Below are 12,957 nucleotides of genomic sequence, written 5' to 3'. Positions count from 1 at the left end.
ACAGGAAATGCCGCCAAAATAAGAGCGCAGGACAGGAACACGCACTAAACGCAGAAAACAATACAAAACAGGTGAGGGGGGGGAAAGTGCTTGAAGGCTTGTGTAAAGCAGTTATGAAAAAACACCCAACACAACAGGAAGTGCCGCCAAAATAAGAGCCCAGGACAGGAACACGCACTAAACGCAGAAAAACAATAGAAAACAGGTGAGGGGGGGAGTGCTTGAAGGCATGTGTAAAGCAGTTATGAAAAAACACCAAACACAACAGGAAGTGCCGCCAAAATAAGAGCGCAAGACAGGAACACGCACTAAACGCAGAAAAACAATAGAAAACAGGTGAGGGTGGAAAGTGCTTGAAGGCATCTGTAAAGCAGTTATGAAAAAACACCAAACACAACAGGAAGTGCCGCCAAAATAAGAGCGCAAGACAGGAACACGCACTAAACGCAGAAAAACAATAGAAAACAGGTGAGGGGGGGGTGCTTGAAGGCATCTGTAAAGCAGTTATGAAAAAACACCAAACACAACAGGAAGTGCCGCCAAAATAAGAGCGCAAGACAGGAACACGCACTAAACGCAGAAAAACAATAGAAAACAGGTGAGGGGGGGGGAGTGCTTGAAGGCATGTGTAAAGCAGTTATGAAAAAACAACAAACACAACAGGAAGTGCCGCCAAAATAAGAGCGCAAGACAGGAACACGCACTAAACGCAGAAAAACAATAGAAAACAGGTGAGGGGGGGGAGTGCTTGAAGGCATGTGTAAAGCAGTTATGAAAAAACAACAAACACAACAGGAAGTGCCGCCAAAATAAGAGCGCAGGACAGGAACGCGCACTAAACGCAGAAAAACACCAACAAAAGCCAACATAAAGGCAATATTGTTTCTTTTGAATGATTATGGGATGGAGGCACCCCTAAAATAAAGTCCGTATAAGTCATTAGTGCTTCATTAAAAAGCGATTGTGTGACTTTAATTAGTATTAGAATTGAACTTGTGTGCTTTCTTGAGAAGGAGTGAGAATAACTCTTTTCTTCCTCTTTGTGTTCTCTTCCTCTTTTAGAACAACCATCTTCACGCCTGTTAGCGCGTCCTTAGCGTGTCTCCCTTGGGCCCCCCCCCCCCAAAAAAAGAAAGAATCTTTAAAAAAAACAAAAACTAGTCCTCACACGTCCTTTTCTCACCTGGTCCTCCGCCGCCAACGCCTACTGAACTTTTGGGGGGATTTTTTTTTTTGTAGTTGTTGTTCTTTTTGTGCATTTCTTTTTTTTGTGCATGTGACCTCATGTTTGGGTGGGGGAGGGGCATGGAAGGTACGGGGGGAAAAAAAGCATCAATGTGGAAAAAAAAGCTGCGTTCATTCTCTCATTTCCTGGACGTTTTTTTTTTTCCTTTTCCTTCGCCCGTGTCACAGCGTTGCGTTTTCCTCTTCTTCTTGGCGTAACTTTTTGTTCAAAGTAAACTTGAACGTCGGCGGCGGCGGGAACGGGCGCTCCCTCCCCCCCCCCCCCCCCCTCCCCCGTCCGGGCCGGCGAGAGAATAAGACTACTTCCGCACAGTTTGGACTGCTCGCGCTCGACGATGCTTTTTACACTTTTCAGGCCGTGTAAAGTTTTTTGATAAGGCCATTTGAAGTGGCCGACTTTCTCATTCAAAGTCTATATATAGAACCACTTTTTTTCTAGAGTCGTTTCCAGGGGAACAACTCCGAGAAAAACACACACACACACACACAAAACAAACAAAAAAAGACATTTGCCCCGTTTGGGGGGAGAAATGCTACCTACTTGTCACCTTTTGCTGAACTGACTCACAGACAGACAATCCGTGGTTGAAATGCACATGATGATGAAATGACAAACTATATTTTCTACTCTTTAAATGTATAGCGGTACGAAAAGACAAAAAAAAAAACAACCTGCGTTAGCGTCGGTGCTTTTCGTGAGTTTAGTTCACACGTCCGAAACGGTCTTAAATGTCTCATCTTTTTGTTTTTCCAAGAGAAAACCACAAAAAAAAAAAAGTTTACTTGAAGAATAGACAAAGCCTTTCATAGAAAAATGTTTGTTTTGTTTGCTTCTTTTTTTTAAAGTCTTTCTTTCTTGTCGTTTGATTAGCTATATCAAATATATATATAAATACAAATACAAATATATCTATATATATATATCTATAATGTCAGCTTGTGAAGCATCAATGTCTTTCTTTTCCAAACAATACTTAGATGTGTTTTGTCTTATAAAGGAAAAAAAAAAAAAAACAAGTGGAGTTTAGTGCCAAATAAGGAAGGTACTTCCTGCCTAGCGCGTCCGTGTACTTCTTCGTGTGACATGATTTTGATGACATGGCTATTTTATGATCAGTGTTTTCTATCATTCCCTCATATTTAAAAAGTTCTAGATTTCGAGAAAGAAGACGAAAAAAAAAAAAAGAGTTTGTTAACTTGCTGTGGTCTTGTTGCCTGAAATGTGTCATGTTTGCTTTTTCTTTGGATTGTTTTCCTTTGTAAAAATGTACAAAAAAAAAAAAAAAAAAAAAAAAGTGCCCATGTGTCATATATGAATATATATATATATACATATATCTATACACACACGTGCACACATTCTTGTGCGAGACCTCACTTTGTTGTTGTTATTGTTGTTATTGTTGTTGTTGTTATGCATGAGAGCCCCCGAGTGTGAACGCCCCCCGCCATGGACCACACACACACACACACACTTGAGTCAGCAAGCCTTAGAACACACACACACACATTCACACACACACACACACATTCATGCATTTCTGACCTTCTTGAGACCTAAGAAAAATGCCTCCCTCTTTAGGACCAGCCTTTCTAGATATACTGTATAAAGATGTGTATTTACAACATTAATAATATATACATACTATGCAAATATAGAAAAGGTAAGTTTTTAAAAAAATGTTGTTTTTTTTTTTTGTAACTGGTTTTTACTTTTCATTATTTACTTCAAGTTATTACAGTATGTCTCTCTCTCTATATATATATTTATTTTGTTTTTGTTTTTTTATTAATTTTGGCCAAAGGGGGCGCATTTCAATTTCTAACACACACTTGTTATTTCATACGTTGGCCAGAGGGGGAGCACTTCATATTTTTACACACACTTGTTGTTTCATATGTCGACCAGAGGGGGAGCACTTTTAAAAGCGACACACAGTCAATGTGAAAAATCCCTCCTTTTTGGGACCACCCTCATTTTGATAGATGTCACCAGCAGGGGTGCAAATGAGACATTGTCTATTAGATTTTCCGTGTTGGGACCATGATTTATGTCCTAACTTGTTCACACCTCCTCATATATAAGGTACTTTTTCTTCCTGGTGTCTCGAGAAGGGTAGGAATACAAGAACACACACACACACACACACACACACATTCTTGTATTTATTACCTTCTTGAGACCTCCGAAAAATGCCTACCTCTTTAGGACCACCCTTTCTAGATATATAAAAAAAATATTTGTATTTACAACATCAATAATATATACATACTATGCATATATAAAAAAGGAAAACTTTTAGTAAAAAATTTGTTTGTAATTGGTTTTTAATCTTCATTATTTACTTCAAGCTATTACAGTGTCTCCATATATATATATATTTTTTTATTTTTATTTTTTTTAAATATATTTTTATTATTATTATTTATTTATTTTTTTATTAATGTTGGCCAAAAGGGGCGCATTTACATTTTTTACACACACATGTTATTTCATATGTTGACCAGAGGGGGAGTACTTACCATTTTTACACACACACTTGTTATTTCATATGTTGACCAGAGGGGGAGCACTTTTAAAAGCGACACACAGTCAATGTGAAAAATGCCTCCTTTTTGGGACCACCCTCATTTTGTTAGATTTCACCACCAGGGGTGCAGATGAGACATTGTCTATTAGATTTTCCGTGTTGGGGCCATGATTTATTGTCTTAACTTGTTCACACCTCCTCATATATAAGGTACTTTTCCTTGTTGGTGTCTCGAGAAGGATAGGAATACAAGAACACACACACACACACACATACATTCTTGTATTTATTACCTTCTTGAGACCTCCAAAAATGCCTGCCTACTTAGGGCCACCCTTTCTAGATATATAAAAAAAAAATACTTGTATTTACATCAATAATATATACATACTATGCATATATAAAAAAGGAAAACTTTTAGTAAAAATGTTTAAACTTTTTGTTTGTAATTGGTTTTTAGTCTTCATTGTTTACTTCAAGCTATTACAGTATGTCTCCATATATATATATATATATATATATATATATATATATATATATATATATATATATATATATATAGACATACTGTAGTAGCTTGACGTAAATAATGAAGATTATTATAAATAATAATTATTATATAAAAAAATATAATAATAATAATTTAATATATATATATATATATATATATATTGTTTTATTAATATATGTCTCCATATATATATATTTTTTTTTTATTATCATAATTTTTTTATTAATATGTCTCCATATATATATATATATATATAGAGAGAGAGAGAGAGAGAGAGAGATAGCTTGAAGTAAATAATGAAGATTATTTTTATGAATAATTATTATTATTATTAAAAATAACATTATAATAATAATAATTAAAAATATATATACATATATAATTATTATTATTTTTTTTTAAATTAATATATGTCTCCATATATATATATTATTTGTATTTTTTTTTTTTAATTATAATTATTATTTTTTTCATTTTATTAATGTTGGCCAAAAGGGGCGCATTTACATTTTTTACACACACTTGTTATTTCATATGTTGACCAGAGTGGGGAGCACTTTTAAAAGCGACACACAGTCAATGTGAAAAATCCCTCCTTTTTGGGACCACCCTCATTTTGATAGATGTCACCAGCAGGGGTGCAAATGAGACTTTGTCTATTAGATGCAATGTTATTGATGTATGTCATCACTTGTTCACACCTCCTCATATGGAAGATATTTTTTCTTCTTCGTGTCTCAAGAAGGCTAGGAATACAAGAACACACACACACACACACACGTTCTTGTATTACTTGCCTCCTTCAGACCTTGGAAAAACGCCTTCCACTTTCGGACCAGCCTTTCTAGATATATAAAGATGTGTATTTACAACATTAATAATATATACAAACTATGCAAACATAAAAAAAAGCTTGTTGTGAAAAATTAGTTGGAATTTTGCAAGAAAAAGGTCACAATTTCACCAGAAAAAATTAGAATTTTGGCAGTGTTCTAATAAAAGTCGGAGTTTAATTTAACGCAAGTCAAAATTTTACAAGAAAAACTGAAAATTTGTGCAACATTATGATAAAAGTTGGAATTTTACTCAATAACAGTCACAATTTTACAAGACAAGCTTAACATTTTGGCAATTTTATGAAAAGAGTCGTCATTTAACTGGACAAAAGTCACAATTTTATAAGAAAACGGTTAAATGTTGCCAATATTATAATAATAATCGGAATTTTACTTGGCAAAATTATGACAAAAGTCATAATTTTACTCAAAACAAGAACAACAAAAAAATTGGTAATGTTGTGATAAAAGTCAGAATTTTATACGACAAATGTCACCATTTTTGCATTCAAAAGTAATAATTTTACGAGAAGATATTGCAGTATTACAGAAACAGAAAGAATATGAGAAATTGTTCCCAATTTTATGAGGAAGAAGTTGACACATTGTGAGAAAGATTGCTTTTAGTTAATTTTTAGTTTTTAGTTTATTTACTTCTCGTTATTACAGTATGTTACGGAGCCCCTAAAGGGACAAGGTGGAATTTATTTTTTTTATAATTTTTATTTTTTATTTTTATAGACATGTATCTCGTGCGCATGAGAAACTTTTTCTAAAGTTATTAAAAAAAATTTTTTTATTTTTTTTAACTTTTTTTTTTAGACATGTATCTCATGCGCACGGGAAAGTTTCTCGTGCGCACGAGATACATGTCTAAAAAAAATAAAATCATTTTTATTTTTTTTTAGACATGTATCTCGTGCAAAATAAACTATCTTTGTGCGCACGGGATTAATGTCTAAAAAAAAAAGTTATAATTTTATTTATATTTTTATAACTTTATAAAAAGTTTCTTGTGCGCACGAGATACATGTCTAAAAAAAAAAAAATCATCATTTTTATTTTTTTTTAGACATGTTAAATGTTAATTAATTTTGGCCAAATTTTTTTTAACATTTTTATTTTTTTTAGACATGTATCTCGTGTGCAAAAGAAACTATCTCGTGCGCACGGGATAAATGTCTAAAAAAAAAAATCATTTTTATTTTTTTTTAGACATGTATCTCATGTGCAAAAGAAACTATCTTGTGCGCACGGGATTAATGTCTAAAAAAAAAAGTTATAATTTTATTTATATTTTTATAACTTTATAAAAAGTTTCTTGTGCGCACGAGATACATGTCTAAAAAAAAAAAAATCATCATTTTTATTTTATTTTTTAGACATGTTAAATGTTAATTAATTTTGGCCAAAAATTTTTTAACATTTTTATTTTTTTTAGACATGTATCTCGTGTGCAAAAGAAACTATCTCGTGCGCACGGGATAAATGTCTAAAAAAAAAAAAAGTTATAATTTTATTTATATTTTTATAACTTTATAAAAAGTTTCTTGTGCGCACGAGATACATGTCTAAAAAAAAAAAATTATAAAAAAATGTTTTTCCCCCATGTCCCTTTAGGATTCTCCGTAGTATGTCTCTATATACTTTTTTTTTTTTTTAATTAATTTTGGCCAAAGTGTTGGCATTTCAATTTTTTACACACACTTGTTATTTCATATGTTGACCAGAGGGGGAGCACTTTTAAAAGCGACACACAGTCAATTTGAAAAATGCCTTCTTTTTGGGACCACCCTCATTTAGATAGATGTCACCAGCAGGGGTGCAAATGAGACATTGTCTATTAGATTTATGATTTATTGTCCTCACTTGTTCACACCTCCATATATGGAAGATACTTTTCTTTCTTCGTGTCTCAAGAAGGGTAGAAATACAAGAAAACACACACACACACACACACACGCGTCGTTAGTTTGGGGAAAAGTCCTTCTGTTGTTAATGTGCACACGGGCGCATTTGTTTTTGATGAAAAGCACAGCAGAGGCGGGTGGATGTTAGATGCCAACATGGCACACGTTTACATGGCACAGTGTTGCTACACCACTGCCCCCTCCACCCCCCCACCCCCACCCCTCAACGCCTATTTTGGGGGAGAAAAAACAAAAAAAAACACAAAACAAAAAAAAAAAGGCAGCATTCTTTTCTACACAAGCTCACCACTCGCCTTAAAAAACAGGGACGGTCACTTTTATCGGAATCGTACAAGGTGTTGTCTGTCGCTCGCAGCCACGAAGCCGCCAGGCGGGACAGTCGTTGATGTTTACATTCATCCGGACGCTGCGAGGGGGCGGAGCTAGCCAGTGCTTCCAGCGGGGAAGAGGTTTGTTTATGTTGCGTGCACTTAACGGGAAACAAAACAAAAAGAGGACTCAGGATTGACGCTTCCGGAGCGCTTGGTGGAGGCGTGGCTTCGCCAGCAGGCGTCCGATTGGCTCACGGGGCAGGAAGTTAAACTCGCTTCCTGTCCCCGCTCAAATCTCATCCGTCCACGTCCAAGCACAAGGTGGTCCGGGGTGGGCGGGGCTTCGTGACTCGGGGGCTGTCCTGCTGCTCGTGACTTTGATCTGTCCTCCATCTCGGATTTGAACACATTTAACGTGTTTTTGTCTTTGCATCGGGACTTTGTGCGCTCTCTCTCGGAGAATATAAAAAAAAAAAAGGTGTCGTCGTGTTTTCTCTTCTTGAAGCTTTTGTCGCGTGTACTTCCTTTTTGGCGTGGCGGTTGGTTCTAGCGAGTGGTGGCGTTTGCGAGAAGCCAAAGTTAGCGTGCTGCGTGTTTAGTTTGCCAACATGATGGGATGCCAGGTTAACATGATGGGATGCCAGGTCAACATGATGGGATGCCAGGTCAACATGATGGGATGCCAGGTCAACATGATGGGATGCCAGGCCAACTAGCACATGCAGGCTTTCTATTTCTACAACTGATTGTACTTATGCATCATTTTGTACCAGTGCTACTTTTTATACTGGAGATTAAAAAGCATACACGGAAGAAAAAAAAATCGAAAAAAAAAAACCCGATGTCGTCCCCTCGGCCCCTCCCATCAGGTTTTCTCGTTTCTTTCACTTCCTGGCTTGCTTTCCACTTTTGCTCTTTTCCAGTGTCCTGAGAAGAAGAAAAAAAAAATCATTGTTTTTTGGAGCGATGCAAACTTTCATTTGACGTTTGTAACGTGTCGACAACAAGTATTTGAGTGGCCTGGAGTGGGTTCATGCATTCGCTTCACGATTCCAGCTGTTTGCTTTTAGCGCTTTCTCTGTCCTTTCTGTGAACTTCAGTGTGTAGCTCCAGCAGTCACAATTATTTTTGTAAACGTTTGTTCTTGTGTGATGACGTTTTTTGCTTCTGTCTCCTATATTAAAACATTTTTCCTAACACTCGCCTCTGTCCTGCTTACCCTTCCTCTTCCTCTCTGTCGTCTTCATCTTCACTTTACCAACTTAAGTGGGTCTTAAACCTGGAAGCTTGTGCAAACCCTAAACCAGTGAAGTTGTCACGTTGTGTAAATGGTAAATAAAAAGGGAATACAATGATTTGCAAATCCTTTTCAATTTGTATTCAATTGAATAGTACGGAGCCCCTAAAGGGACATGGGGGATTTTTTTTAATTTTTTTTTTGTATTTGTTTTCTTTGAGACATGTATCTCGTGCGCACGAGAAACTTTTTATAAAATTGTAAAAAAAATTTTTTTTTAATTCTAATCTTTTTTTTTTTTTTTTTTTTTAGACATGTATCTTATGCACACGAGATAGTTTCTTTTTATAAAATTACAAAAAATAAATTAAAAAAAAATTTTTTTTTAGACATGTATCTCATGCGCAAGAGAAACTATCTCGTGCGCACGAGAAACTTTTTATAAATTTTTTTTAATTCTAATCTTTTTTTTTTAGACATGTATCTCATGCACACAAGATAGTTTCTTTTTATAAAATTCCCAAAAAATAAATCAAAACAATTTTTTTTTAGACATGTATCTCATGCGCAAGAGAAACTATCTCGTGCGCACGAGAAACTTTTTATACAATTGTAAAAAAAAACTTTTAAATTCTAATCTTTTTTTTTTTTTTTTTTAGACATGTATCTCATGCACACAAGATAGTTTCTTTTTATAAAATTCCAAAAAAATAAATAAAAAAATTTTTTTTTTTAGACATGTATCTCGTGCGCACGAGATAGTTTCTCTTGCGCATGAGATACATGTCTAAAAAAAAATTGTTTTAATTTATTTTTTTGGAACTTTTTAAAAAATTATTTAAAAAAAAATTTTTTTAATTCTAATCTTTTTTTTTTTAGACATGTATCTCATGCACACAAGATAGTTTCTTTTTATAAAATTCCCAAAAAATAAATCAAAACAATTTTTTTTTAGACATGTATCTCATGCGCAAGAGAAACTATCTCGTGCGCACGAGAAACTTTTTATACAATTGTAAAAAAAAAACTTTTAAATTCTAATCTTTTTTTTTTTTTTTTTAGACATGTATCTCATGCACACGAGATAGTTTCTTTTTATAAAATTCCAAAAAAATAAATTAAAACATTTTTTTTTTAGACATGTATCTCATGCACAAGAGAAACTATCTCGTGCACACGAGAAACTTTTTATAAAATTATAAAAAAAAAATTTTTTTAATTCGAATCTTTTTTTCTTTTTTTTTAGACATGTATCTCATGCACACAAGATAGTTTTTTTTATAAAATTACAAAAAAATAAATTAAAACATTTTTTTTTAGACATGTATCTCATGCGCAAGAGAAACTATCTCGTGCGCACGAGAAACTTTTTATAAAATTATAAAAAAAAAAAAAAGTTTAAATTCTAATTTAAAAAAAAAAAAAATTTAGACATGTATCTCATGCACACGAGATAGTTTCTTTTTATAAAATTACAAAAAAATAAATTAAAACAATTGTTGTATTTTTAGACATGTATCTCATGCGCAAGAGAAACTTTCTCGTGCGCACGAGATACATGTCTAAAAATAAATAAAAATTAAAAAAATATATAAATTATTTTTTTTCCCCCATGTCCCTTTAGGGCAGCGGTCCCCAAACTACGGCCCGCGGGCATGATCCGGCCCCCCAGCATCCAAAATCCAGCCCACGGGAAGTCCCAAGTTAAAAAAAAAAGTTAATTATTTATTTATTTTTTATTTTTTTATTTCTTTCATCTTTCCTTTCTAATCCATTTTCTACCGCTTGTTACTCTCGGTGTCTCCTAGTCGCTCAGGCAAATCATATTGTCTAAAAATGCATTTTTCCATCGACAACATGACAATGTTAAATGTTGATGAACATCAATGTTAATTGATGTTAAATGACAATACGGATTAACTCGCTGGAATGTATGTATACATCCATATATATATACACATACACATATATATATATATATATATATATATACATATATACAGCCCGGCCCCCGACCAAATTTTTTTAACCCAATGCGGCCCCCGAGTCAAAAAGTTTGGGGACCCCTGCTTTAGGGGCGCCGTAGAATAGACTGCAAAGACAAGATATTTCATGTTCACACTGAGAAACTTTATTTTTTGCAATTAGTAGCTCATTTGGAATTTGCTGTCTGCAACATGTTTCAAAAAAGCTGGCCCAAGTGGCAAAAAAGACTGAGAAAGTCGAGGAATGCTCATCAAAGACTTATTTGGAACATCCCACAGGTGAACAGGCAAATTGGGAACAGGTGGGTGCCATGAGTGGGTATAAAAGCAGCTTCCATGAAATGCTCAGTCATTCACAAACAAGGACGGGGCGAGGGTCACCACTTTGTCAACAAATGCCTGAGCAAATTGTTTAAGAACAACATTTCTCAAGCAGCTATTGCAAGGAATTTAGGGATTTCACCATCTACGCTCCGTAATATCATCAAAAGGTTTGGAGAATCGTAAGCAGCCGAAAACCAACATTGAATGCCCGTGATCTTCGATTCCCTCAGGCGGTACTGCATCAAAAAGTGACAGAATGTAAAGGATATCACCACATGGGCTCAGGAACACCTCAGAAAACCACTGTCAGTAACTACAGTTGGTCGCTACATCTGTAAGTGCAAGTTAAAACTCTACTATGCAAAGCCACAGCCATTTATCAACAACACCCAGAAACGCCGCCGGCTTCGCTGGGCCCGAGCTCATTTTACGATGGACTGATGCAAAGTGGAAAAGTGTTCTGTGGTCTGACGAGTCCACATTTCAAATTGTTTTTGGAAACTGTGGACGTCGTGTCCTCCGGACCAAAGAGGAAAAGAACCATCCGGACTGTTCTAGGGTGAAAGTGTAAAAGCCAGCATGTGTGATGGTATGGGGGTGTATTAGTGCCCAAGACATGGGTAACTTACACATCTGTAAAGGCACCATTAATGCTGAAAGGTACATACAGGTTTTGGAGCAACATATGTTGCCATCCAAGCAACGTTATCATGGACGCCCCTGCTTATTTTAGCAAGACAATGCCAAGCCAGGTGTTACAACAGCGTGGCTTCATAGTAAAAGAGTGCGGGTATTAGACTGGCCTGCCTGTAGTCCAGACATTGAAAATGTGTGAAGGCTAAAATATGAGAAGGGAGACTGTTGAACAACTTAAGCTGTACATCAAGCAAGAATGGGAAATAATTCCACTTCAAAAATGTGTCTCCTCAGTTCACAAACCTTTACTGAGTGTTGTTAAAAGGAAAGGCCGTGTAACACACTGGTAAAAATGCCTTTTTTTCAATGTGTTGCTGCCATTCAATTCCAAATGAGCTAATATTTGCAAAAAAATGAGAAAGTTTCTCAGTGTGAACATGAAATATCTTGTCTTTGCAGTCTATTCAATTGAATATAAGTTGAAAAGGATTTGTTGTATTCTCTTTTTATTTACCATTTTACACAATGTGACAACTTCACTACTTTTGGCGTTTGTATATTGAAGCAAATATCACCATAAGAAAGAATGTATACATAAATAATGGGTTCTTGCGTTCAGAGGAAGGCAGCGTCGACGACGCTGTGGATACTTGCTGAGCGTTCCGTTGCTTTCTTTGGACTCGTATTGAGCTAGCAAAGCTGGAAAGAATGCCGTGAAAAAAGGCCACAAAGTACCCATTAGCGCCTGAGCTAACAGCAGCAATGTTCTGCCGCCTGAATGAGCGATCGTACCGACCACAATGGATGTGCTGCCGGGCACAAAGTGGCTACAATGCGAGACACACAATGAGTGGATAAAAAGTATCTGTATAAATCTATCCAAATGAATATACACACATATATATATATATATATATATATATATATATATATATATATATATATATATATATATATATATATATATGTGCCGTTAGGAGTGCTTGTCTGATGCAAGGGCTGTTTAACTCCTTTCTTACGTCACGACTCTGGAGAGCGTTGAGCGTTGTCAGCAGGTTTATTGACATTCAAAAGGGTGAAACTAAAAAGACAAACAATACAGTCAATATATACATATGTTATGCAAATGTATCATATATATGCTGTAATGCTACCTTAAAAGGCATGAGAAGGTAAAGAAAGTGAATTTGTACTACGACGCCATCTTAGATGACATCGCAAATTATTGCTAATGAGATCATACATCAAAAATCATAAATTTAGCTCGAAATATTTTAGACAAAAACCAAGTTTCAAAGTTCAACTTATGATACATACCGGCGATGCAACCTTAAACAAAAGATATATGCAGTATTTCTTCGAAAATAACCACCATTAAGTACGTGCTGGCACCGTAGATTTCTCTGCTTG

The 12,957-nt window shown here is 35.2% G+C and overlaps 1 protein-coding gene across 7 annotated transcripts in view; it reads left to right on the top strand.

Moving 5' to 3' along the window:
• celf2 (cugbp, Elav-like family member 2) overlaps positions 1–12,957 on the top strand; it is a 465,802-nt gene that overhangs the window by 443,201 nt on the left and 9,644 nt on the right. For 6 of the 7 annotated variants that reach the window (XM_061961318.2, XM_061961317.2, XM_061961315.2 and 3 more), the window contains one exon: positions 1,063–1,728. The exons of the other annotated variant lie outside the window; for it this stretch is intronic. The gene's annotated coding sequence lies outside the window, so the exon portion shown is untranslated. Of the gene's footprint in view, positions 1–1,062; positions 1,729–12,957 lie in introns of those variants that run through there. 7 annotated transcript variants of the gene reach the window in all.

The sequence above is a fragment of the Nerophis lumbriciformis genome, linkage group LG05 (assembly GCF_033978685.3).
Source record: "Nerophis lumbriciformis linkage group LG05, RoL_Nlum_v2.1, whole genome shotgun sequence".
Lineage (NCBI taxonomy): Eukaryota > Metazoa > Chordata > Actinopteri > Syngnathiformes > Syngnathidae > Nerophis > Nerophis lumbriciformis.
This window is presented reverse-complemented; position numbering and strand designations above follow the sequence as displayed.